Source organism: Sus scrofa, chromosome 16 (genome assembly GCF_054392235.1).
Source record: "Sus scrofa isolate SSC_HxYL_T2T_F1_AM1 chromosome 16, Sscrofa_HxYL_maternal_Yorkshire_Landrace_v2.0, whole genome shotgun sequence".
In the NCBI taxonomy this organism is placed as follows: Eukaryota; Metazoa; Chordata; class Mammalia; order Artiodactyla; family Suidae; genus Sus; species Sus scrofa.
This window is the reverse complement of record NC_139398.1, coordinates 62651877-62677642: the sequence shown is the minus strand read 5'-3', so window position 1 is coordinate 62677642 and position 25766 is coordinate 62651877. Positions and strand designations below refer to the sequence as shown.

Below are 25766 nucleotides of genomic sequence, written 5' to 3'. Positions count from 1 at the left end.
AGGCTGGCAGCTACAGCTCCAATTCGACCCCTAGCCTGGGAACTCCATATGCCAAGGGTGTGTCCCTAAAAAGACAAAAGACAAAACAAAAAGAAAGAAGGAAATAAAAAGATAGGTAAAGGGGTAAATTTTATGTTATGTATATTTTACCACAAAAATACTGATTTTTTTTTAAATGTTTATATCATAGAAAGAGAAATCTCATTGACCTAAGATGGTTGGAGAAGGCCTTTCTGGAGAATGAACATTTTTGATCAGAGTGGAGCAGAGAACAAGATCCAGTTGGCTTGGCCAAACATGGTGAGTGGGCTGAGATCACACGGGAGAGGTAGCCAGGGCAGCCCCACGTGGGACCTCGTAGCCTGGGGCAGGGAGTGCAACTTTTATTCTAAGAGCAGTGAAAAACTACAAAAGGATTGTAGCCATTGGCACAATTTTACACTTTAAAAAGACCGCTCCGGGAGTTCCCCTTGTAACTGGGTGGGTTAAGGACCCAATGCTGTCTCTATGAGGATGCAGGTTTGATCCCTGGCCTCGCTCAGTGGGTTAAGGAGCCGGCGTTGCCGTGCAGGTGCAACATAGGTCGCAGATGCAGCTCAGATCCAGTGTTGCTGTGGCTGTGGCTTAGGCCCCGGCTGTGACTCCGGTTAGACCTCTAGCCAAGGAACTTCCATATGTCTCAGGTGCAGCTGTAAAAAGAGAAAAAGACCGCTTAGAATCCTATGTGGCACAGAGATTGCCAAGGGAGGCTGCGGGAGCCTTGGGGAGGCGAGAGGGTAGTACAGGTGACGGGTAAAGTCTGTCTCCTCAGTCTCATCCCTGACCTGCGCTTCCTGACTGTTGCTGCGTCATGGGGCCAGCGGGCCGCATGTTGGGAAAGAAAGATGAGGAAATCGGAGTGTTGAAATCTGCCAGTGCATCTGTCAGTGGCAAGGGCTCCCCACTGTTAGGGACGGGGCCTGGCCCACGCGGCCCCTCCACAAGCCTGATGCACCCAGCTTGCCAGAGGAGGGAAAGGCACGGTGATCTGACGGCAGGGCCAAGAGCAGGCATGCAGTGGCTTGCAAGAGTAGGAGCCTGGACTCCAGCAGAGCTGGCTTGACCCCACTCTGGCCCCAGCCGCATGCCTTGGGCAAGTGAATTCACCTCCCCCAGCCTCAGTTTCCTCTTCTGTAAAAGCATGGTAATAACCGTACTTCTATGGCAAGCTTGCAGCAAGGGTTCGGTAAGATAATGTGTGTAAAGCTCTTAGCGCAATGTCTAGTGCAGGGTTTTATACACCCAGTAAAGTTTATCATCCTCATCATTATTTTGCCACTGCAGATCCAAAATGTTTATTTGGAGCTCCCACTGTGGTTCAGCCGAAATGAATCTGACTGGTATCTATGAGGATGCGGGTTCGATCCTTGGCCTTACTCAGTGGGCCAGAGATCCAGCATGGCTATGAGCTGTGATGTAAGTCACAGACGCAGCTCAGAACCTGCATTGTTGTGGCTGTGGCATAGGCCAGCAGATAGAGCTTCGATTTGACCCCTAGCCTGGGAACTCCCATATTCCTTGGGAGTGGCCCTAGAAAGCAAAATGAAATAAAATAATAAAATGAAATAATAAAATAAAATAAAGAAAACATTTATTTAATCTGCTCTAGGTGCATTAAGACCATGAGACTTCCCAGTGGAAGACTGAGTCCCTTTGATTAATAGGGTTGGCTATTTTTTTATACCCTGTGAGCATCTTAGGGGTAGGATCTGGATTCTTCATCATTTTCCTTCCTTTGGGTCACACAGTAAGCTCAGCCATTGATGTTCCTTAGCACCCTGGTCTTTATGCACTCAGAACACCTGGAGCAATACGTTCAGTACCTGATAGACATGCTCTGTTAAGGCAGGACCTCCCCTCCCTCAGGCATCATCATGTTGATGGAGCACTGGTTAAGGATCCAATTCATATACATATTCTAAAGAACTGATGGCACGATGTTGAAGAGATAGTTGCACATTTATGTTCATAGTAGCATTACTCACAATAGCCAAAAGGCGGAGGCAACCCAAGTGTCCATCCATGAATGGATGGACAAATAAAATGTAGTATATATGTATAATGGAATAGTATGCAGCTGTGAAAAGGAGGGAGATTCTGACACATGCTCCATCATGACTGGACCTTGAGAATACTATGCTAGGTGAAATAAGCCAATCACAAAAGGAAAAATACTATATGATTCCATTTATATGACGTACTAGAGGAGGCAAAATCCTAGAGACAGAAAGTAGAGTGGTGGTTGCCAAGGACTAGGGGAAAAAATAGAGTTGCTGTTTAATGGGCATAGAGTTTTTCAGTTTTAAAAAATGAAAAGATTTACGGAGATGGATGATGGTAGTGGTTGTACAACATCATGAATATATTTAATATAAATGAATGATACACTTGAAATGGTAAGATAAATGTGTATTTCACCACAATTAAAAAATTTGAAAAAATGCAAGTAATATTATGCATCTTCTGAGATCAAAACCCACAATAACCTCTCTTTTCACTCAGGGCAAAACCAAAATCCTTACAGAGGCCTTCAGTGCCCACGTAAGTGGCATTGTTACCCATGTGACCTTAACTTCTACCACCCTCCTACTGGCCCTCTGCTCCAGCCTCTCTAGAATTCCTGCAGTTCTTTGAACACGCTTAGCAGGCCCCTGCCCCAGGGCCTTTGCACTTGCACTCCCTGAACCCAGAACGCTCTTCCTGCTGATATCTCTGTGGTGTGCTCCCTCCACTTTTTGAGATCTCTACTCATAGGTCATTTTATCAGTGAGAACTTTTTGCCTCCCTCAGAAACAGTAATGTCCCTTCAACAACCTCCCACTTCCCTTTCTGCCCTTCACCTGGCTATATTTTTCTTCATGGCATCTATTGCCGCTTGATGTGCTCACTTATTAATCCTGACCATGGCCAATACCTGCTTCCCACCCAAAATGTCAGCTCTGGAAGATTGGGATCTTGCCTGACTTCATGAACTTCTGTCTCCCCAGAGCCTGTCTCACATGGTCGGTCCTTGGTACATATGTGCCGAGAAAGTGAATGAAGTCAATGTGCCCATCTGCAAAGAGATGGTGACCTGAAGGTGTTCTCAAGTTGTAAGAATCTCTAAATGGCTAAGATTCACCTTGCCGTGTCTTTCCTAAAAGAAAGGACATGACTGTCTTTTTTTTTTTTTTTTTTTTTGAGAGTGTACTCATTTATTTGGGAAAGAGACTGGACATCACTCTCTTAATGGCCTTAAAACTAACCACTCCAGGCAAATTTACTGGGTAATCCCATGGCCTGGTTCACCCTGGAGAATTAAGACGGACTGGGTTTTTTCCCCATTTCTGCAGTGACCTCCCTCAAGTCCCTGTCTAACAGTCAGCCCTTCTGGCTGGCATCTTTACTAGAAGGGATGCTGTGTGGCCAGGGTACCAGGGTTACTCCTGGATCCTCTGGGAAAAGGACAGGAGAAATACAAACACTCCTCCCAAGGACACTGGGTCTGCTGGTCACATGCAGCAGAACCCAAAGTAAATTCTTTACAAGCAGAGCACAAACCTCCCTCCCAACCCTCTCCACTCAAGCTGGGATTTTTCCTTCCTGTGCATTGTTGCCAGCCTGCCCTGGTCATGGCATCTGGCAACCTTTCCTGGAGTCCCTGGCTTTCTCTGCGCGTTGCCATGGAAATGGGTCTCTGGCTCTCCAGAAAGACGTATTCCAGCAACATTCACTGGCACTTCCGAGGGCCTGAAAATGCACACTCGCACGTACAGCAACTTCAGTGCAATGGCTCTAGCGGCCCCGTGACACCGCCAACATGAGAATGAGAGTCACATGGCAGGGACTTAAGACTCACATGGGCAGTTCAAGAGGCTCATGTGCCAAGAGGAGGGGAAACAAGCTCGCTTCACAAATGCGATAATCTTTGCAGGAATCTCTCGATCTCTCCCCCTTGCATTCAGCTAAGAGGCAAAACCAGAAGGGGAGGCTTTTGGCTTCAAGGCAAATCAAACCACTGTCTCCTCAGCGGTGTGGGGAGAACCCAATGCCTCGCTCTATTTAAGGGCAGCTGTCACTGCTGTTCCCTCAAGGTGTGCCCGCTGCCACATCCTGCAGCTGTGAGAAGGGTATGTCCCCCTCCCAGGCTGGTAAGGACCCACACTCTGGTCCTGAGACCAGACTGCCCACAACTTACAGGAGAGGTCACAGCGGGAGCCTTGAGTACTGGGACATGTGGGGCCATGGGGACAGCCCACAGTTTGGTGCTTACAGATGAAATCTGGATGTGCACCTACAGCTCAAGTACACATTTCACATGCACACTCAGGCACTTGCATGCACACACATTGCATTCAGCCAAAGAGATCCTTTCCTTGTACCACACACACAGACGTGTATCTGTGTACCTACATCCGGGCTCATGTACACTTCACAAGCGCAAACACCCTTATGCAAGCATCTTCTTCTGCTCTGCCACACCTACCAAGCACATATTTGCCTGTGGAGCACATCGAGGGCACGTTGATATGCCGAAACGGAGCCCTTTCTACTGCAAAATGAGGAGCTCCTCCACCTACACAGAAACTACGCAGAAAGAGGTGGAGGACGAAATCTAGCTTGGTAACCCTGAGCCCAACACCCACTTGAAGGTATAAAAGTGTCGAGACTGACGAGGCTGAGAGGAAAGACTTTCTTGGGAAAAGCTGGAATGCAGTGTTTATCCTGGCCCCGCCTCAAGGCAGGAGATGGGATTACTTCCTTCTCTTCTGAGCCCTAAAGAGGGCAACTTGGAGAGCTTGGTCTTTGTCCCTGGACTTTGGGAGAACACACCAGGTGGGTGTTTGTCCCCTCGCCCAGAGGTCAATGGTCAAGAAGAGGCGGGGCTGAGGAAAGAAGAGAGGAGGGGCGCTGAACTGGGAATGGCCAGCACTCCAGCCGCGGGGTGGGACTGAGGACACAGTATCACGTCCCACGGAAATGCGAAAAGCTTTATTCAGAAAAGCCACCCACGTGCAATGACCCCCATGGTGAGTCTACAAGAAATGAAGCAGAGACACTCTGTGCCTTACAGGAACTGCCGTTGGGAGACCTCCAATGATAAGGGTTTCCAGGGACCCACAGGATACCCTTTAAGAGAGAAAGACTCTGGCTTAACCCTTGGCCATAGCCAGGAGGAACCAAAGCCAGAGACCATGGGTACCAGGAACCGTGGAAAGATGAGCTTTTCCAAGCTCCATCCTCCATGTTACCTGGAGGAACCAAAGAAAACCAGAGCTGGGGCCCTAAGCAGGCCCTAACCTCGGGGAGAAGACATAGTTTCACTTTGAATAAAATTGGGAATTTATGACCCAGACCCTTCAATTACCCAGACTGGAATTTTTTTTTTTTTTTGCTTTTTAAGGCTGCACCCTTAGCATATGGAGGATCCAGGCTAGGGGTCCAATCAGAGCTACAGCTGCCAGTCTACACCACAGCTACAGCAATGTGGGATCCCTAATCCACTGAGCGAGGCCAGGGATCGAACCCGCAACCTCATGGTTCCTAGTCAGATTCATTCCTTCTGCGCCATAACGGGAACTCCCAGACTGGAATTTTTATTATGGAAATGAGACTATTCATGGAAACATGAGTGTCTGGGGAAGCTTTGTTGTTATGTAAGATGAGTGACCAAAGAAATGATGGCCAAATTTCTGCCTCTCAAAGATTTCATCCAAGGTGGCAGGGAGAGAAGAGTCAAGCTAGCAGTTTACAGGGACAGTCACAAGAAAAAATGAAGTTCCTTGGTAGGTGCCTGGCACCAAACCAGCTGTGCTTTTTTACCAAGAACTGAACCTGCGTACAGAGTCAGCCTGAATAAAAGATCCAACCATGAGTTTTCTGAATCCAAACCACACTCCCACCAACACACACACTATTTCTTTGTGACTTTGAGTGATACAATAATTTGATTTCTTTACCTAACCCCTGCCCCCTCACCCTACCACACACACAGACTCACTCACCATTAACTCTGATTTTGCTGCAAATCAACCCCAGCCAAGCTAGGAGAGAGGGCTTCAGCAACCACTGCAAATGTATTTTTTTTTTCTCCCTTTAGTATCAGGATAACATGTAAAAAGAAAGAGCATATTTGAGACCTCAGATGATAATGTCTTTTTTTTTTTTTTTTTTTTTTTTTTGTAGTTTTTAGGGCCACACCTGTGGCATATGGAAGTTCCCAGGCTAGGGGTCAAATCAGAGCTGCAGCTGCTGGCCTACACCACAGCCACAGCAACGCAGGATCCTTAACCCACTGAGCAAGGCCAGGGATTGAACCCACATCCTCATGGATACTAGGTTCATAACCCGCTGAGCCACAACAGGTACTCCTTATCTTATAATATTTTATGTCTTTGGCCAAAAACATGGCACTGTGACCTTAGACCAAATATTAGGTTGAAACGTAGAAATTGCAGTGACCTGCAAACTGACTAATTCATACGTTTTGACCTAATACTCTGTGTTTTTGAGATCTGTGTGTCAAACGAGGATAATAATTCATACCTAAGGATGTTGTGGAGATGAAATGAAGTCAATACCAGGACCTAACCTGGTAGCCGGATCCACCAGTTTTCAATGCATCTTTGCCACAGATTGATGGGGACGAGGTATCCTGCCGCCCAAAGCTGTGTTACCCTCCTTCACCCCTGGGAGGGCAAAGACCTTCGAGTCCCTCTATTTTGTCCGTTCTTCTCACCAGGGCGCTTTCTTTGCTTCTGAACTTTTGTTCGTACAGCCTCTTACTCTTTTCTTAGGGATGTGGTAGCCACCCTGTCTGTCTTTCTGAGGGTATTACTGCTATGGTTCTTCTTCTTGTTCCTTGGCGTTTTCTTCTGCCCTCAGCATCATCTCTGTCATCTTTAGGTTTCCCTCTTACCTGTTTGTTTTGTTCCAGAGTCTTTGTTTGGTCGTCTAGTAGCTTCGGCTGGTGTTCATTTTTAAAAGCTGAAAGGCTATTGGAAAGCACGTTAATGAGGCTTGTTGATTGGTGAGCTTCACTATTGTGCTAAAAAGAGGTCAGTTGGTTCTGCTCTTAGGCTAGTTAGTTTTCCCAGGAAAGAGTTCTTCAGTTGCCTGCCTGGGGGGGGTCTTTCCCTGGTACCCAGAACAGATCTCTGTATTTAAAGGAGATTTTCATTTGGTACCCCCGTAAAATAAAGTATTTTGCACCTAACCTGAGCTGGAAAAGGGTCTCTTCAATTCTTCTTCCCCCAAAGAAAAAGATCCAGGCTTTTGTTATGAAAGAAGAAGGACCTTTGTCTGAATTTACCAGCTAAGGGGGTGGTGGTGGTGATGGTACTGCTGGTGATGGTGGTGCTAATGGTTCTGGTAGTGGTGGCGATGGTGGTGCTGATGGTGCTGGTGTTGATGTTGTGATGGTGATAGTGCTGATGGTGGTACTTGCTGTCTCCTGCTTCTTCAACCATTTTTTATTATTTTCTGCTCTACTCCTCACCCCCTCTCTAAGCTACCTGCTATCCAGATCCAGGTCCTGAGAGGTTTGGGGGTCCTCTGGCTTCTCTCTGGTAGTCTTAGGTTAAAGCTTTCTCTAGTTGGCAAAGCTGATGACTATCCATCGTATGCTTTCTCTTTTTATAAAATTAATTGATAGATATGAGTTTCTGTATTTTTGGTAAACTTACATCTTTTATATTCCTTTGTTATTTTAGTGGCATTTGAGAAAGAAGCAGATACAAATCAATGGATTTGATCTCCATTTTAAAATAAAAGTTTCCAGATCACAGCCATGGAGAGCAGACTTGTGGTTGTCAGGGGGGAGTGGGGAGGGAGTGGGATGGATGGGGAGTTTGGGGTTAGTAGATGCAAAAGTAACATTTGGAATGGATAAGCAATGGGGTCCTACTGTACAGCACAGGGAACTATGTCCAATCCCTTGGGTTGGAACATGATGGAAGATGGTATATATAAAAAAAAAGAATGTACATATATGTAGGGCTGGATCATTTTTCTATACAACAGAAATTGAAGAAACATTGTAAATCAACCATAATTTTAAAAAACAAAAAAAAATGAAAGTTCTCCCACTGCTCATTTATAAACCTAATGTTTGCTTCTTTTCATCTTATTTTCTGCTTTCCTCCTATTTATCTTATTTTATTTTACATTATTTTATTTTATTTTCAGTATGAAGAATAGGTTTGATTTGCAAGCATAGTGAATGGTGCAAAATGCACTATAAGCTAAGAGCTGAGCTGAGTCTTTATTCCATAATGAGCTCCAGGCACCGGGGACATGCATTTCTTAGGGAATAAAATGGCCCTGGGCCACTTCAATTTTTTCAGTGTTTCTGAATAAATTTTTTTCTTTAATGAAGATACACTGAAACAAAATTTAGGAAAATTGAGATATATTTTAAACATTTGCATTTACCAAATCCATGCTTTTTCAACACTGAAAAAAATTACAAAGCAATGTAATTATGCTAGTCACAAGATAATTGCAGGATTTATTAAATATATTAACTTGTAACACACAGGCAGAGTAGTACAGTAATCAAATGCAGGCTTCAAACAGTGTGATGAATATTTTCTTTGAATTCTATCTCGACTCAGAGATAACATCAACCTCCTCCTGTTGGGGGAGTTCTCCTTGTGGTGCAGCAGAAATGAATCCAACTAGTATCCGTGAGGATGCGGATTCCATCTCTGGCCTCGCTTAGTGGGTGAAGGATCCAGCATTGCCATGCGCTTGGTGGATGTCGCAGACACTGTGACTGTAGTGCATGTTGCTGTGGCTATGGTGCAGGCCGGCAGCTGTAACTCTGATTCGACCCCTGGCCTGGGAACTTCCATGTGCTGCAGGTGCGGACCTATTAAAAAAAAAAATGTATTTATTGGGGTCAGGCAGCAGGAGAGGTAAAACAGAGTCCCTTTGCTTCAAAAATGCAGCTAGAGCCAGAGGTGGCCACACAGACAGACAATGAACTTCTGTGTGCTAGGAATTTCCATTGCAGGTATTCTAGTGACAATGAGGCCTGAACTGGACAAGACAGAAAGATAGGACAGAGCCAGCTGCTCAGGATCTGGTTAACACAGGCTGTGGGAGGTCTGGGAGAACTTGCAGACAAACAATGTGGTTATTCTACCTTTTTATGCTGAACATTAAATTTCAAGCACTTTTGATACTACCTAATCTTCCTGTCATTTTTAATGACTGCATAATATTACACTGCTTCAAAGTACCGTATTTTCCCTCACCCCTCCCGTCATTTGGTTTTGAGGTTACCAATTTGGAGCTATTAGAGGTATCCCCACAATGAACATGTGTGTGACAGTTTTTCCTTTCAGGAATTGTGTCTCTAGGATAAATTCTAGGTCAAGGGGTATGAACCTTTGTTAAGAGCTCTGGCAGCTCCCTGCCAAGTTGCTGTCAAAGGGCATAGAACCGCGTGTTAGCCTCATCGGATGTGTATTGTCAGAATAGGTAAAGTTGGTACTTCAGCGTTGTTTTAATTTCCATTTCTCTGCTGAGTTGTTTGGTGGAGGAAATTAATCAAAACGAGTATCTTGGATAGATATAAGAGAAAGAGAGTGTAGGAAATTGGGACCGCAGGGACCGAGTTTGGGTGGTGGATTTGCACAGCATCTCAGCGAGGTGGAGGAAGAAAAGGGGACGTATAAGTTGACAGCTAGTACATTTCTTTTTTCTTTCTTTCTTTCTTTTTTTTTTTTTTTTTTTTTTTTTTTTTTGTCTTTTGCCCTGATAGGGCCCTACCTGCTGCATATGGAGATTCCCAGGCTAGGGGTCTCATCAGAGCTGTACCTGCCAGCCTACACCACAGCCACAGCAATGCCAGATCCGAGCCACATCTGCTACCTACACCACAGCTTACTGCAACACCGGATCCTTAACCCACTGAGAGAGGCCAGGGATTGAACCCGCAACCTCATCGTTCCTAGTCGGATTTGTTTCCACTGCGCCATGATGGGAACTCCAGACGGCTAGTACATTTCTTAATTGCATTGTTTATATCTTCCCTCTCTTCCACGGCGACCATATGAATGATTAACACAGTTATCATCACCTCCGTTATGTACTAATCACAATGCATGAAAAATAAATCGTCATGTCTAACCCTGGCTGCCTTCTCAGGAAGGTGGTGACTGTTGAATAGGGACCCTTTGCTCTTCTGAGCACTGGGAAAGCTTTGGAAGCAATGGAAACCAGGGTAATCTTCACAGATCTTCCATGATTGATCGGCAACTTGTTGGAAGTGTTGTTGTTGTCTGCCTGATGTCTATCGCGGCTGCACGGAAGGAGGAGGGTGAAGGCCACCCCACAATAGAGGAAAAGCTTAGACTGGTCTGAAGTCCTGAGCTGAAGGAGATGAGCGAGGGGAAGCCTGCTTCTTCTGCTCCCTTGTGACTGTTCCACAGAGAAGATGGTGTGATGAAAGTGCCCGATGGATGTGTGTCCAGTTTTCCCAGGTCACAGAGGAGGGCATGGTGGGCACATTCCAGGAGAAGGGAGGATGCTGAGAAGAGAGGCTGGGGCAGGGAGGAGGGGTGCTTGTGGCTTGCTTTCCTGGATGTGGTGAGCAGGCTGCACAGCTGAAGGGGAACACTTGTGGCACAAGGCCATGTCCTGCTGTGCTGGGACAACAGTGCAGCCTGTCAGAAGTGGGCAGCTGGATAAATGAACCCGAGGCAGCATGGGGTGTGCCAGGTTTTGACAAGTTCCCAGGGGGCCTAGCAAGGACCATTGAGACCCCGAGAAAGGCTAATGTGAATGGACTTAGACTTCAGCTGGACCATGGACTTCAGCAGTGGTGGCTACCCAATGCCCCACAGACCAGTTGAAAGCAGTTACCCTTAGCAGGCATCACTCCAGGGACCAGACTAAAGCAGGCAGTCCCAGCAGAAGATCACAGATCAGTGACTTACAAGGTCCCATCAAACCTAACACCAGCATGCCACTCACATTTGGAAGATGCTGAACCACATTGCATAATAAAGTTCAAAGAATCTAGAATTTCTGAATTTCAGGAATTCTAGGAAGGAGGGAGAAAGACATAGAGATGGATGGGAAGCTGTCTCAGACTGCTTGACTGCTCTAATGGAATGCCACTGACTGGGTGGCTTAAACAGCAGGCATGTATTTCTCACAGGTCTGGGGGCTGAGAAGGCCACAGTGGGGTGCCAGCATGGCTAGGTTCTGACTTCGATCCTCTTTCTGGTTTGCCCTCTTCTTGCTGTGTCCTCCTATGGCAGAGAGCAGAGCGAAGGGATTAGCTCCCCTCCTCTTCTTATAAAGGCACTAAGCCCATCACAGGGCTCCACCCTCATGACCTAATCACCTCCCAACCCCACCTCCTAATACCACCCCATTGGAACTTGAGTTGCAACACAGATGTGGGGGAATAAAGCATGCAGGCCACAACAGAAGGGAAGAGATGGCTTAAGAGCCAGCAAGAAAGTGGAAGGCTGTGAGCTTTGATGTGACCTTCCTTCCTTTGACCCCTAAGTTTTCACTAAAACCTACTCAGCTAGCCTAACTGCTTCTGAGTTGATATTTTATGAGAACCGATAGAAAAGCTTATTTCCCAGCCCAGATGGATGTGAAATAAGTATCAGGTTGGCAGGCAGAAGTTGGAGACGTGAAGGGCCACGAGGGCATGGCCACAGGGAAATCCCAAAAATGGATGGATAGGAGTTATGAGTTTTCGAGTCTGTAACCCTGGGTTGGTCCAGCCTAAAGGAGCCCTTCTCTCTGGGAGCAGTCTCTTTAAGTGGCAAATAACATACAGCCCAATCCAAATCCCAGTTCTCCCACTTAGGAGCAAATTAACATTGAGCAGGTCACTTGACCTTTCTTAATCTCGTTCTTTCATCTATAAGGTGACATAACAAAAGCAGTAACCTCCAAGGATTATTAGAAGAATTACATGAAAAAGTATCTGCAAAACACTCACTAGAGGGACCAGCATGCGGTAAATAGCACTGAGTATTAGCAATGATGGCGACAAGGAGGGGGAGGAGGAAGATAATAATGGAGAGGTTGCTGATGACTCTGCTACACACCGTTAGTCCCCTACGCATTGCCCATTCTCCCCTTTTCTTTGCCAGCCAAACCATGTCCAGTCCCAGTGATATATCACTACCAGTCTGAGGCATTTGTGATATTTTCCCAGCATCCCTTGAGGCTGGAGGTAGTCATATGACACAGTTTTGACCAATGGGACTTAAGAGGAAGGTTGTGGGGGCTTCTGGGAAAGCTTTTACTTACCCAATTAAAAAAAGAGAAACAACAAGGAGTTCCCATTGTGGCTCAGTGGTTAACGAATCCGACTAGGAACCATGAGATTTCGGGTTCAATCCCCGGCCTTGCTCAGCGGGTAAGGATCCAGCGTTGCTGTGGCTGTGGCATAGGCCGGCGGCTACAGCTCAGATTGGACCCCTGGCCTGGGAACCTCCATGTGCTGTGGGAGTGGCCCAAGAAATGGCAAAAAGACCAAAAAAAAGGAAAAATAACAACAACAAAAACACTTGGCTGTCACAACACCTTCCCCCTTTCATTCTGCCTTGAACACAGAAGTGATGTCTGGAGCTATGAGGGTGTCATGTGATTCTGAGGGACAAACATGAGAGGAGAAGGCATCAGAGTGACCAACCCTGGCATTAGCAAAATTCTTTCTCAGGTTATCAGCTTCCCACCCTAGACTTCTTGTTAGAAATAAGAATTATAGGGAGTTCCTGTTGTGGTCAGTTGTAACAAACCCGACTAGTATCCATGAGAATGTGGGTTCGAACCCTGGCCTCACTCAGTGGGTTAAGGATCCAGTGTTGCCATGAGCTGTGGTGTAGGTCGCAGACACGACTCTGATCCAGCGTGGCTGTGGCATAGGCCAGTGGTTGAATCTCCAATTTAACCCCTAGCCTGGGAACTTCCATATGCCCCATGTGTGACCCTAAAAAGACAGAAAGAAAGAGAGAGAGGAAGAAAGAGGGAGAGAGAGAAAGTGGAAATTGCTGGGCTATATTTTTAGTTATTTGCGGTCAAATATATTCCTAATAGATGCAAGGATGCTCCAACCCTGAGGAGCAGAGAAATCCTAGGAAACTTCTCGGCTGCAAATATATCCTGCCCTCCCACAGTCTATACAATTACTTCCAACTTCCCAAAATATCATAACATCCTCCCCTAAAAAAAGTGGGTCCAGGGAAATCACCTCGCTTTGCCCTGTTAGAGCTCAACTGGTAAGTGCGGAGGGTAGGGCCAGGTTAACATCCAAAACAATAAAACAAAAGTTCTGCTTCCGGAGTAATCGGTGATGACGGAATGGTTATGGAGGAGGGTGAGGTGAGAAGTTGAACTGTAACCAATAACATCTTGAAAAATCCAAATGCTTATGTTCCTACTAAGAAATCCCACTGTTACCAAATTCTCCATTATTCTTTTGCTCTCAGGTCACCCCTTACTCCAGACCACGCCTGGTACATCAGTCCCTCCTGAGGTCCAAGTTGATAACTCTAGGCAGTCCTTAAGAGAGGGGACCGAGGGGAGTTCCCGTCGTGGTGCAGTGGAAATGAATCCGACTAGGAACCATGAGGTTGTGGGTTCGGTCCCTGGCCTTGCTCAGTGGGTTAAGGATCTGGCGTTGCCATGAGCTGTGGTGTAGGTTGCAGACGCAACTCAGCTCTGGCGTAGGCTGGTGGCTATAGCTCCGATTAGACCCCTAGCCTGGGAACCTCCATATGCCAAGGGAGTAGCTCTAGAAAAGGGACAAAAAAAAGAGAGAGAAAGAGAGAGAAGGGACAGAATCTTATTTATCTCTGTAGCCCCAGTGCCTCATATAGGACTGGCACGTTTGGGAGGCACAGATTGAGTGGTACAAGGGACAGAAAGAGAGATTAGGACAGCATATTTTAAAACCAGGATCTTCAAGCTCTCCGGAATACTGAAGATGTAGAAGAAAGTCATGTGACTAAGCAATTGTGGGAATTGAGAGAACTCAGTTCAAACACTGTCTCTTTCCTGCTATACTTTAGCTGTGTGGCCTGGCTAAATCACTCATCTCTATGCCTCAGTTTCCTCTTCTTTATGACCCCCTCACAGGATTGGCTGCCATCATCTAGCAAGTGAGCCATCAGAGGAAGCATTCCAGAAGTGAAAAGCATTGTTGTTAATATTATTATTACTTTTGTGCCTAGAGAGCATCAGCATCACTTGGAGGGCTTGTTAAACACAGATATCACTGGGCCCCAGCCCAGAATTTCTGACTCAGTAGGTTTGGGTTACTAGGGTCCAAGAATTTGCATCTCGAACAAGATCCAAGTGATGCTGATGCAGCAAGAACCCCCAGCCTAACTTACTGCTTAGGAGGCCACAGGGCAGGCTGTGCTTAGCAGAAGGCAGTGAAGAGGAGCAATGAAGTAAAGGAAGAAAGACAACAAAAGCTTGAAAATTCTAGCTCAGAGCTTCCTCGCCTGTATGTCATGGCTGGAGATGTGGGTGCCCAGAAATTGATCCCTCATGCCTTAGCAGGATCCTGAAGACAGCTGCCCAGGTTGTGCACACAGAATAAGGGCATCATTCTGCTTCAAGGGAAAAATGGGGCTGAAATCCCCAGACGAGATGCCTTTTCCTAATATACCTATGGTCTAGTTCTTAAGGGGGTTTGGCCCGGTGGGGAAAACTGGGATATCTGATCTATCGCCGCTGGCCTTGATCGAACTGTTTACCCCAGGCTACCACACCGGCATGTTCATTCTCTACATATGCTACGGCTTGAAAACATTTGGGAAGCTTTACTCTAAAGTTTCACTGTCCACGTGAAAGACAAACATGTTATCATATCCCCTATATGTGGCATCTTTAAAAAAAAAAAAAAAGGATACAAATGAACTTATTTGCAGAACAGAAACAGACTCACAGACTTTGAAAAACTTATGATTACCCAAGGGGTCAGGTAGGGGGCCTGGGAAGGATGGACTGGGGCTTTGGGATTGGCATATGCACACTGAGGTATGTGGAAAAATTGGCCAACGAGGACCTGCCGTATAGCGCAGTAAACTCTACCCAGTATTCTGTGGCAATCCATGGGGGAAAAGAATCTGAGAGAGAATGGATGTGTGTATACGTGGGACAGGGTCCCTTTTTTGTACAGCAAAAATCCTCACAGCCTTGCAACGTAACTGTACTTCAATAAAACTTAAAAAATAAAAAGGAAAGCTGCACTGTCCAATTAGTTTGCCACTAGAAACATGTGTCTAGTACAAAATGAGATGTGCCATAAATATAAAATGTGTACCAGATTGCAAAAATTTAGAACAAAAATAAGAAACTCATTAATAATTTGTTTTATATTGACTACATGCTGAAATGTTAATATTTTGAATATATTACATATGCTACCAAAATTATTTGCATTTCTTTCTTTTTGCTGTTTAAAAAAATAATTATAGCTCTCTTTTATGTTTTGTTTTATTTTATTTTATTTTATTTTATTTTCACCAGAGCATGTAGCAGCTTTGACATGGTTTCTCAGTTCCCAGACCAGAGATTGAACCTAGGCTATAGCAACAACAGCACTAAATCCTGACCACTAGACCACCAGGGAACGCCCTCTTTTTACTTTTTAATGTGACTATTAGAAAATTTAAAATTGCACATGAGGCTCCCATTATATGTGTGGACAGTGCTGTCCTAGAAAGAAAGTTAACATTTTGCAGAAATTGTAGGTGGTTTCATCTGTCTGCAAGAGTGGAGTGTGTGTGTGTGTGTGTGTGTGTGTGTGTGTGTGTAGTCAGGCCACTGAAGGGAGGCTGAGCAGTCCCAGCGGTAGGCTAAGTACTTCAACTTGACCCTGTAGGAGACAGCAATTCAGAAGCTGTGAGAGGCAGAATGACCTGATTAGACTGTTTAGAATGACACCTGGAAGCAGAGTAGAGGAGGGACTGACCGAGAGGTCTCACAAAAAACAAAAGCTCTGAGAAGCAGTGCAGTGGAACTGAAAGAGGAGCCAGCCAGAGGTCAGTCACATGGCCCAAGTTCACACAGCTCAAGTTCACATCAGATATGTTCAGGCTCAGGCCATCCTAGTGATTAAGAGAATGGGCTTGGGAGTTCCTGCTGTGGCTCAGCCATTACAAACCCAACTAGTATCCATGAGGATGCGGGTTCGATCCCTAACCTCACTCAGTGGGTTAAGGATCCAGCGTTGCCATGAGCTGTGGTGTAGGTCACAGATGCAGCTGGGATCCAGCATTGCTGTGGCTGTGGCTGTTGCAGCTCCAATTCGACCCCTAGCCTGGGAACCTCCATATGCCGCGGGTGTGACCCTGAAAAGCAAAAAAGGGAGAGAGAGGAAATGGGCTTTGGCACCAGACTGCTCCATTTGAATCCTAGCCCTTCCATTTAAGGTCACCTGTTTTCATTAACTTTGCCGCATCTCAGTTTATTCATCTGGGGATGAATGGGGATCTGTTATCATCACGTTGTTATGAGCCATAAATGTGTTCAGAGAAAGGAAGCGCTTAAAACATGTCTATTTGGCCTTGCTTGGTCACATGCTCCTTTCTTATTTTGCCAGGGGGATGTGATTTTGTGATTGGACGAGGCTGGGTCTCGTGCCCAGCCCAGGTGGACAGACAGCTGGGTCTGTTACCCCAGGAAGGGGGCGAGGCGGGGGAATGTGCCAGCACATACAAACAGCAGCTGCCCTGTCTTCTCCACCCTCCTGGCTCCATGACCTTGGACAAGTGACTCAATGGATAAGGAGCCCAACTTCCACTTCAGTAACACCTTCCTCGAAAAATTGTAAGAATTATGCAATTGCTGCCCCAGTGAAGGTGACCAGAAACTAATTTAAGGTGGTGCTGCCATCACTGATAGCAAAGACCTGACTTTTGGCTGGGGCTGCATGATCATCTGAATTGGGGAACTGTCCTTTCTAGGGGTCAGATCACACCTCAAACTCTCAAATCAGTGTCAACAGAAAGGTCAGCTGGGACTTTGGGACTGAGACCTAATGGGTGGGCCCTGCCTGGCTTGGTGTGTTTACTAAATATCCCCTGGCCTGCTGGAAGGCTTTCTTCATTTGCTAAGCAATTTAGGTCCAACCTGTTCTCCTTTTGTGAGCTGGGGTTTTGTAAGAGGCCAAATTCCAGGCTGGGGCAGGATAAACAGGCTCGCATGGCTAATGATTGGTGAGCCGGCCTGGAATGCAATTTACTGCAGATTTCCGTGGAGGAGAGTTGGTCACCCCCTGGACAGTTTACTGGGAGGCTGTTAAAACAGGAAGGAGCTTAGAGGCTCTGCAGGGTGGCTGTTTGGCATTTTTCTCTACTCTTTTTAAAGGAATGGAGACACCTGCCACCAGCTGGGAATTTTCTGCCGCAATCTGCTTTACAAAGAAATAAAACCCTCTTGGTCAAAGCTTATGTTTGTCCAGTGTTTTGCAGCTTACAAAAGATTCTCAATTCTAGCACTGCTCTAGTTTTGCAAGTGGGTAAATTGGAATTCAGAGAGGGGAAGTGACTTAGCCAAGGTCACACAGCCAGGAAACAGCCAAGCCAGGATGAGAAAATTTTCCACACGGCAACCTGGGCAAAAATAGTATTTGTGCTCAATCTGGTTCATCAGCTGACCCTTCTTGCTAAGGGTTAGCCTGATTTGAAAATAAAACAATCTGGGGTGAGAGAATTGAGAGTCCCGTGTTCCAATATGGGTATCATTATGGTGGGAAAGTATTTTCCTTTTTACCTAGCTCACAATTTTAGAAATCTGTTTTTTTTAAAAAAAGAAAAATCTGGTCATTGTTTATTCATTATTTACTCATTCATTATGCAGTCTTTTTAAAAAATTTAAGTATAGTTAATTTACAATGTTGTGTTAGTTTCTTTTTTCTTTTTTTTTTCTTTTGTCTTTTTAGGGCCGCATCCGTGGCATATGGAGGTTCCCAGGCTAGGGGAAATCAGAGCTGTTGCTACCGGCCTAGGCCAGAGCCACAGCAGTGCCAGATGCAAGCCGCGTCTGCAACCTACACCACAGCTCACGGCAATGCCGGATCCTTAACCCACTGAGTGAGGCCAGAGATCAAACCGGCAACCTCATGGTTCCTAGTCGAATTCGTTTCTGCCTCACCATGACGGGAACTCCACAATGTTGTATTAGTTTCAAGTGTACAGCAAAGTGATTCAGTTGTACATATATGCATATTATTTTTCAGATTCTTTTCCATTATCGGTTATTACAAGATACTGAGAAATCCGATTTCTTGACCTCACAATATTCCCTTTTCTTCAAACATCACCCCAGGCTCTCCACTCAGCTCTGGTGTCTGCCGAATCTCTAAAGGAATTTCAAGACAGACAGGTCAGTAGGAAGAGATTGGAGTTCAGCTCCTAGCCTGGCTACAGCCTTGCTACCTGACCTCAGGCAAATCACTGACTCTCTCTGGACCTCAGTTTTCTTATCTGAAAAAGGGGTGTGTAAAGAATAGGTGAGCTTCAAGAGCCCACCCCTGCTTCTAAAGCTTCTAGTCTGGCTCCCTGTCTGCAGCTCTGCTACAGGAGAGCAGGGACCCAGGGCAACATCTGGCTGTTCCTTGCACCTCGGTGGCCTGCCCTGTTGGGGACGCCTACCAGCCTCCCCAGGCCTCTGAGGGATGGCCCCGGCTGCCCTCTCTGGTGAGCTGAGCCCAGCATGTGTGAGAACTGATGGTAGAGATAAAGATAGCCCTGCTGAAATAAAGCACACTTGCCCTCGTCCCCACACACAGCCTCCCTGTGTGTGGGGAAGCAGCAATTGGCTGGGTGGGTGCTGGGGCAGAGGTGGTGGCGGGCGGCGGGCACTGGTTGCCATCCTAGCATGAGCAGGGCAGGTTCCATTAGCTCATTCTTCTAATTGTCCTGGCTGGTGATTATTTCTCCTGATTAATTTCCAGTTAGCACTGGGGAGCCCAGCTTGGGTTGGATTCTGCCAGTTTTCCAGAGCCAGTTCTCAGCTATTTCTGGCTTGAACAGACCCAGGATCTTCCTGCTTCCACGGGAGCTGCCATTCCAGGAGGGCCTCCTGGGCACTTCCATGGGCAATGTCACCCTCACAACACTGAGAAACGGGTCTCATCGTTGCCATTTTACAAACATGGGAACAGAAGTGAAGTGACTTGCCCAGGTTCCTGTAGGCAGTAAGTGAGCGGTAAGTTGAATCCTGCCTCCCAGATTTTCAAACACACATGCACTTTTGAAAATTGCTCTCTCCCTGTTTTTTTTTAACTGAGCCAAACTCCCTGCCCTTCCACCACAGTGCTCAAATCATTTAGGAGCGATGAATCCACAAATAAACCTTGGGCCTTGTCTTTCCAATGGGAAACCAAATTCTGCGACAATTGGCCATTTTTCTAAGCTAGCCAGGAAATCTGGTCATATTAGGGAGAAGTGGAGCCACTTAGGTTTTAATAACATGGTGAGAAAATAATGTGACTTTAAAGTCTTTATTAGTCCTGGAATGCATTTTCCAAAGCAGGAATTAGCTGACACAGGCAGAGTGTCAGCTGGAAAAACAAGGTCTGGGTTAGGTGGCCCAGAAAAAAACCTGCTTTGGTGTCCAGAGCCTCCCATTGATTTCAATTGCTGGTTAGCACAGGCCAGCAGAACAATTGTCCCCTCAGTGAATGTGCCATTACAAATGACCCCACGCAGCTAATGGGGGTTTAATACTGGCTTGCTTGGTTCTTGGTATCGTTTCTGTTCTCATTTTTAGTAAGAAAATTACCTGTATGTCATTCCCTTTAAACTTGTACAGTAATAATTATCCAGGCCCCAAAGAGAAGCTGGTTACCCTTAACCTTGGCTGGATGAAAACTCAGTGACCCATTAAAGTGTGGGAAGGCATTTGACTCTGGCCAGCTAGGGAGGAATGTAGCAGATATTCAGTAGCAAATGGTTATAATAACTCACATTTGTTCATCATTTCACAATCTTCAGAGCTCAGGGTAACCCTGAGGTCATGAACAAGAATTCTCACTTAGGGGTCGGCAAACCATGGCCCGCTGGCCAAATCAAGTCCACCCCATGTTTTTGCAAATGAAGTTTCGATGGAGCGCCTCTGCACCCTCTCATTTACATACTGTCTGTGGTTGCTTTTGCGCTAAAACAGCAGAGTGGAGTCATTGTAACAGAGACTGTGTGGCCTGCACAAATATTCACTATCAGATCCTCGACAGAAGTTTGCTGACCTCTGTTCTAATTCACAAAAGCCAAGTTTGAATCTTGCAGCAACCACTTACCAGCTGTGTGATCTCGGACAAATTATTTTACCTTCTTATCTTCTTCAGTTTATCAATCTGTTATATACATATTTTCTTTTTCTTTGTCTTTTTTTTTTTTTTTTTTGGCCATGCCTATGAGATGTGGAAGCACCTGGGCCAAGGATGGAACCCATGCCATAGCAGTAACAATGCCACTCCTTAACTGCTAGGCCACCAGGGAACTCCTCTCTGTCTGTTAATTAAAAGTAGTATCTGTGTGGCAGATGCTACCACTGCCCAACAACTCCTTCAGTTGTACACACTCTCTTGCACACAGGCATGACCAGGGGACTTGCTCTGACCAATGTATTGTAGGTGGAAATGTGCATTGCCTCTAGCCAGAAGCATTTAGAGCCAGGACCGGTTTTCCATGATTTCTTTCTCTGCCACACAGACCAAGGAGGCTCTGTGCCCTGGACGTTGTAAATATAGGGTGGTCAGCTGTGTTCCTGAATGCTTAAAATGAATAGAGAACCCCTCGACTTACAAAGGATTTTAGCATGGATGAGAAATACGTTTTTGGTGTTTAAACCCCTGAGATATGAGCATTGCTTGTTATTTCAGCAAAACCTAACTTATGCTAACTAATTGGCCTACTTCATAAGGTTTCCATAAGATCTTTAGAATGGTGGCAGGCATATAGTAAGTACTCAGTGAATGCCAGCTGAAGTTGCTTATATCATTATGTGAACTATTATTAATAACATGTATACTGTTTTTCATAAATTATCTCATTTTCAACTTCACGATGACCGAGGCAGTGAGCATTATCTTCATTTACGTAGTCAATAAACATGCCATGGGCTCCTGCTTTATGTTAGGTGATATGCTAGACTCTGAGATGTAGAAATAAATCAGAAAACTTTATGTCCACGGCGGGGGGGGGTCCATCAAACCCAGACTTTAGAGTGAAGTGGTATTGAAGGAAGGTGTTGCAGAGCCGAATCTTAGAAGGTAAGTCAGGGTTTACCAGATGGAGAAGGGAAGGAAAGGCATTCCAGTCAGAGGGAGCCAGCTAGAAGCTGAAATTATATGCTCTTTGGGGGGAACATTGAGTGAACTGTGCATTTTGGTTAGGGAGGTAGCAGACAGTGTCGCTTGGCCACTCAATAGACATTTGCAAACTACTTCGATCTCACCAGCTATATACTACACAGAGAAACAAGATATATGATTTATCAGCCTCCTTTGCAGGCCTTGAGACACAGTCTCATCCCAAAAGCTGTCAGGAGACATATCCTGGGAAACTTCAGATTAAAGCAAAGAAGCCAAGGAAGGGATCTCCTCACTATTATGTGTGAGTGTAATGCCTGGAGCTGTGGTAGCCATCTTGTGATAATAAGGGGAAGGCCAAAAGACTGGGAGACCTGGAACTCATATCTGGACCTTGAACGGCTGCTGAAACAACCCTGGAAGCCTGAGCCCCCAGACTTCTTGCCAAGGTGATAATATGCATCCTTCTGATTTCAGTGCCTGTTCATTCATTAGTGCAGCCAAAATATCCTAACTAATGGGGAGTTGTGAGAAGCGAGAGTGGAGAGCTTAGCTGGGCCTAGATCATGTAGGATCCTTAAGGGCAGTAGGGGCAAGTGAAGGATTTTGCAAAGAAAAAGGAAACATAGGCTTGAAGAGGGTAAGTCACTCCCCAGGATCCCACTGCTAATAGGTGTCAGAGCTGGGATTTGGACAGAGTTCTTCCAGACCAAGACCAAATCTCTTTCCACTGCCATGTGGGGCATTTTGCCTCTTCAACAGAATGGTCCTAGCCGTTCTCTAAAGGGAAGGCTTGCTCATGGCTTATTTTGGCCCATGGGTCATTTCTAATTGCACGCTGGATAAACTGGGATTTTTCCCAAGCTTCTTCCTATTTTGGGACCACATTTGTGAACTTCATAAATAAGGAGACTTGAGGAGGTGTGTGGGGAAATCAGAGAAGGTGAGAAGGCAGAGCAACTTAAAGCCAAATTGAGCTTTGAGACCCACAACATGGTGGAAATTAGAAACAGGCAAAATGGTGCCAACCCTTCCACCATCTTGGTTTCATTGGCTGAGAAGAAAGTTAAAGCCACAGCATCCTCTCCTGCCTCTCTGTAGTTTGCAGCTCTCTGACACATGTTACTCTAACAGGCATCTCCGAGACCCTGAGCTCCTCAGGGCCAGGACAGTGTCTGTGTCTCACCTGTGTCTCCATGTGGGACTGAAACTTAAGACAAAGTAAAATTCAGAGTGACCTCATCCCCGGGGTGGCCACTTCCCCAAAAGACACTGCTGTGGGTTATCCCCATCTTTCCCCCAGGCTCCTTAAGCCACGTAGACCCAACTCACACATCACCTGCTCCCTCACCCCCCAAAATAGCATCCAGACCAGCCAATATTCAATCTAGTTTCATAGTTAAAGAGTCAGTTCTGAAGACTAAATAGCCTGGCTCTGCCACTTCCTAGCTATGTAACTACGGGCAAAGAATTTACCATCTCTTCTTGGTTCTCTCATCTGTTTAAGAAAATATTGATTTCACATACTTGTGAGGATGAAGGAACACATAGAAAATGCTGCTGTATACTAAGCCCTTGATACATGTTATTGCTATATTATGATGATGATGTCAGTTGTTACTATAATGATGATCGTGAATCAAGGCAGCCCTCAGGACCCCGACCCTCACCTTCACCCTCTCCAGCTCATAGTGCTTATCAAACATATATCTGGAGTCTTCGCCCGTGTACTCCTGCCCGCTGACAGCTATCCTGCCGTTACCCCATCTGGATTCGGAATCAATGTACTTTCCGCTAGGACTTGGAGCCCAGCATTCCCCTAAAGATCCAGGCTTACTCAGCCCCTCAGGCCCCAGTATCCCCTGCTGCCCCAGGGATGAGCAATCCTGACCCCAGACTACCCCACCCCCTCTAGACTCGCCCCCAGCCTGCCACCCCTCTCTGCTGTCTCATCAGTGGGGGGACGTGGGAGGGGACATGTGCCCTGGCAGGCCTGGCCACGCTGAGCCTTGTTTGTGTATTTCCACCTTCACGCTTCAGTGGCTGTCGCCCCTGACTCATCAGTTAGTTAACAAGCTCCAGAACCATGCCTCTTCCCTGTGGCACTTCATCAAACAGCCCATCTCTAGGCTGTGAGAGTGCGGGCTCCGTGGGGATATTTCTGTGGGAGAAGTTTGCTTGTCTTTTTTCTTCAATTCAGCTGCCCTCCCTTTCTCATTGCACAGAAAGCATCTCAAGGGCACAGGTTCTGGCTCTTCTTTCTCTTGCAGTTTCTGAATATGTGTGGAGAATTTTGATTTCACAGTGGGGAGTCAGGGCCCCCTGACTGGATGATCAGGAAGGTGATTCTTTTGAGTGATGATAACAGTAGCTCACATTTACTGAGCGTTTACTATGAGCCAAGGCAGTCTGCAAAGCACTTTATGGACATTCACTTAGAGGAGGTTCACCAAAATGTGGGGAGGGCAGGTGCTCCTTAAAGTACGATTTTACAGATAACGAGACTGCAGCTTAGAAAATCATTCGTTCAAGTCATACAACTAGTACGTAACAAAGGCATGATTGGACCCTGGCCTTTCTGACTCCCAACCCGTGCCACATCTGTGCTTCTCAGACTTTGGGGGGAGACACACAAATCACCTGAAGACTTTGTTAAAATGTTAAAAAGACTTTGTTAAAATGTAGGACCTAAGATTTAGAATTTCCTGAAACAGAGTCATGGAGAGGTTCGTGGCTAGAAGTCCTAGGTTTGAATTCCAGCGGCTATTTAATTATCATGATCTTCCACTCCTTGAAACTCAGCTCCTCACGAGGAGCAGGAGGCTAACTGTACCACTCGATGGGTGAAGATGTGCTAATGCCCCTGGGGAAGGGCTCTGTAGACTCCCCAGAAAGGCCATGTATTTTTTCTGACATATATGTATTCATCATTAAAAAATAAAGAATTTAAATAAGGGAAATTCAAGTGTTGAAACAATTTCTTCTCGGTCACCATTACCTTACTGAGCTCACGGTCATTAATACAGTTTACAGCTAAACGCAAAAAATGTCAATCCTAGTTTTCTTATAACAAGAAGTCTTGAGAAGAGCACAGAGGTGGGACTCCCAGGGCCCTTCTTCTCTCTCCCCGGGACTCAGTTTCCTCCCAGACCCTCTATCCATGGGTTGGTTCCATGTTTTAGCTGTCGTGAAAAATGCTGCTATGAATGTGGATGTAAAAATATCTCTTTGAGGAGTTCCTATCGTGGCGCAGCGGAAACGAATCTGGCTAGGAACCAGGAGGCTGAGGGTTTGATCCCTGGCCTCGCTCAGTGGGCTAAGGATCTGGCGTAGCTGTGAGGTGTGGTGTAGGTCATAGACACGGCTCGGATCTGGTGTGGCTGTGGTGTAGGCCGGCAGCTTCAGCGCCCATTAGACCCCTAGCCTGAGAATCTCCATATGCCACAGGTGCATCCCTAAAAAGACAAAAAAGAAAAAAAAAAAAAACTCTTTGATATCTTCCTTCATTTCACTTCTTTTGCGTATGTACGTAGAAATGGAATTGCTGTATCATATGATAATTCTGTTTTGAATTTGGGGAGGAACAACCATACTGTTTTCAACAGTGGCTGCACCATTGTACAGTTGCACCAACAAAGCACGAGGGTTCCAATATCTTCACCAACATTCACTATGTTCTGGTTTTATTTCTTTTATTTTACAGTAACTACCCTAATGAATGTGAGATTGGGAAGCGTCTTTGTTATGGAAGCTAAAAAGAGCCACTCACGGTGGCTGGGGTCCAACTGGGCATCATGGGGAAAGAGAAAAGAAGCCAGAAATGGTTAGTGGCCAGATTATAAACAACCTTGACCATCAAGCTTAAAAATTCCGAATTTTATCCCATAGGCACCAGGGAGCCGTGGAAGCCTCCTCAGCTGGGGAGTGATGTTTCTGCGTCATCAAACATTTATGACAAGACGGAGCAACACAGAGTGACTTGGAATGAATTCAACAGACCAATATTTTGAAATCAGGGTGGCTTGACTTCCTTTAGAGAGAACAGTTCTCCCATCTCTTCGAGGCATCATCCAGAGGAGGAAGAACAGCAAGGTTCCCAGTCCCAGAGAGCACAACTCTGGTCACACGTTCCAGTAAGTAATATTCTCCTTACCATGATGAACAGAAAAATGTGCGTGATGGAATGAAAATCCCACTGGCTGGCTCACCGTGGGCAGCCTCAGTTACTATGGAAAATTCCTGATAAAAGTCAGCAGAAGAATTTCCTAGCCAGCAACTATTATTAACAGGAGCTTCAGCCTCGTGCTGACATTCAAGAATGGGTTCTTTCATATGTCATTGCACAAGCCAGGTGATTAAACCCCTCTGTTTTTTAAGAGCAGAGAGATTTCACCCACCTTCACTACCCTTTATAATAACCCACGCGGTCCTGCTCAGCTAG

The 25766-nt window shown here is 45.9% G+C and overlaps 1 long non-coding RNA gene across 44 annotated transcripts in view; it reads left to right on the top strand.

Annotated features, from left to right (window-relative positions):
- LOC102164818 (uncharacterized) overlaps window positions 1–25766 on the top strand; it is a 481497-nt gene that overhangs the window by 415569 nt on the left and 40162 nt on the right. For 20 of the 44 annotated variants that reach the window (XR_014831575.1, XR_014831564.1, XR_014831561.1 and 17 more), the window contains 5 exons: window positions 191–300; window positions 16613–16839; window positions 18251–18396; window positions 18968–19221; window positions 25214–25458. This is a non-coding gene — a long non-coding RNA (uncharacterized LOC102164818). The remainder of the gene's footprint in view (window positions 1–190; window positions 301–16612; window positions 16840–18250; window positions 18397–18967; window positions 19222–25213; window positions 25459–25766) is intronic. The other 24 variants (XR_002339639.2, XR_014831536.1, XR_014831548.1 and 21 more) reach the window with 4 other exon arrangements.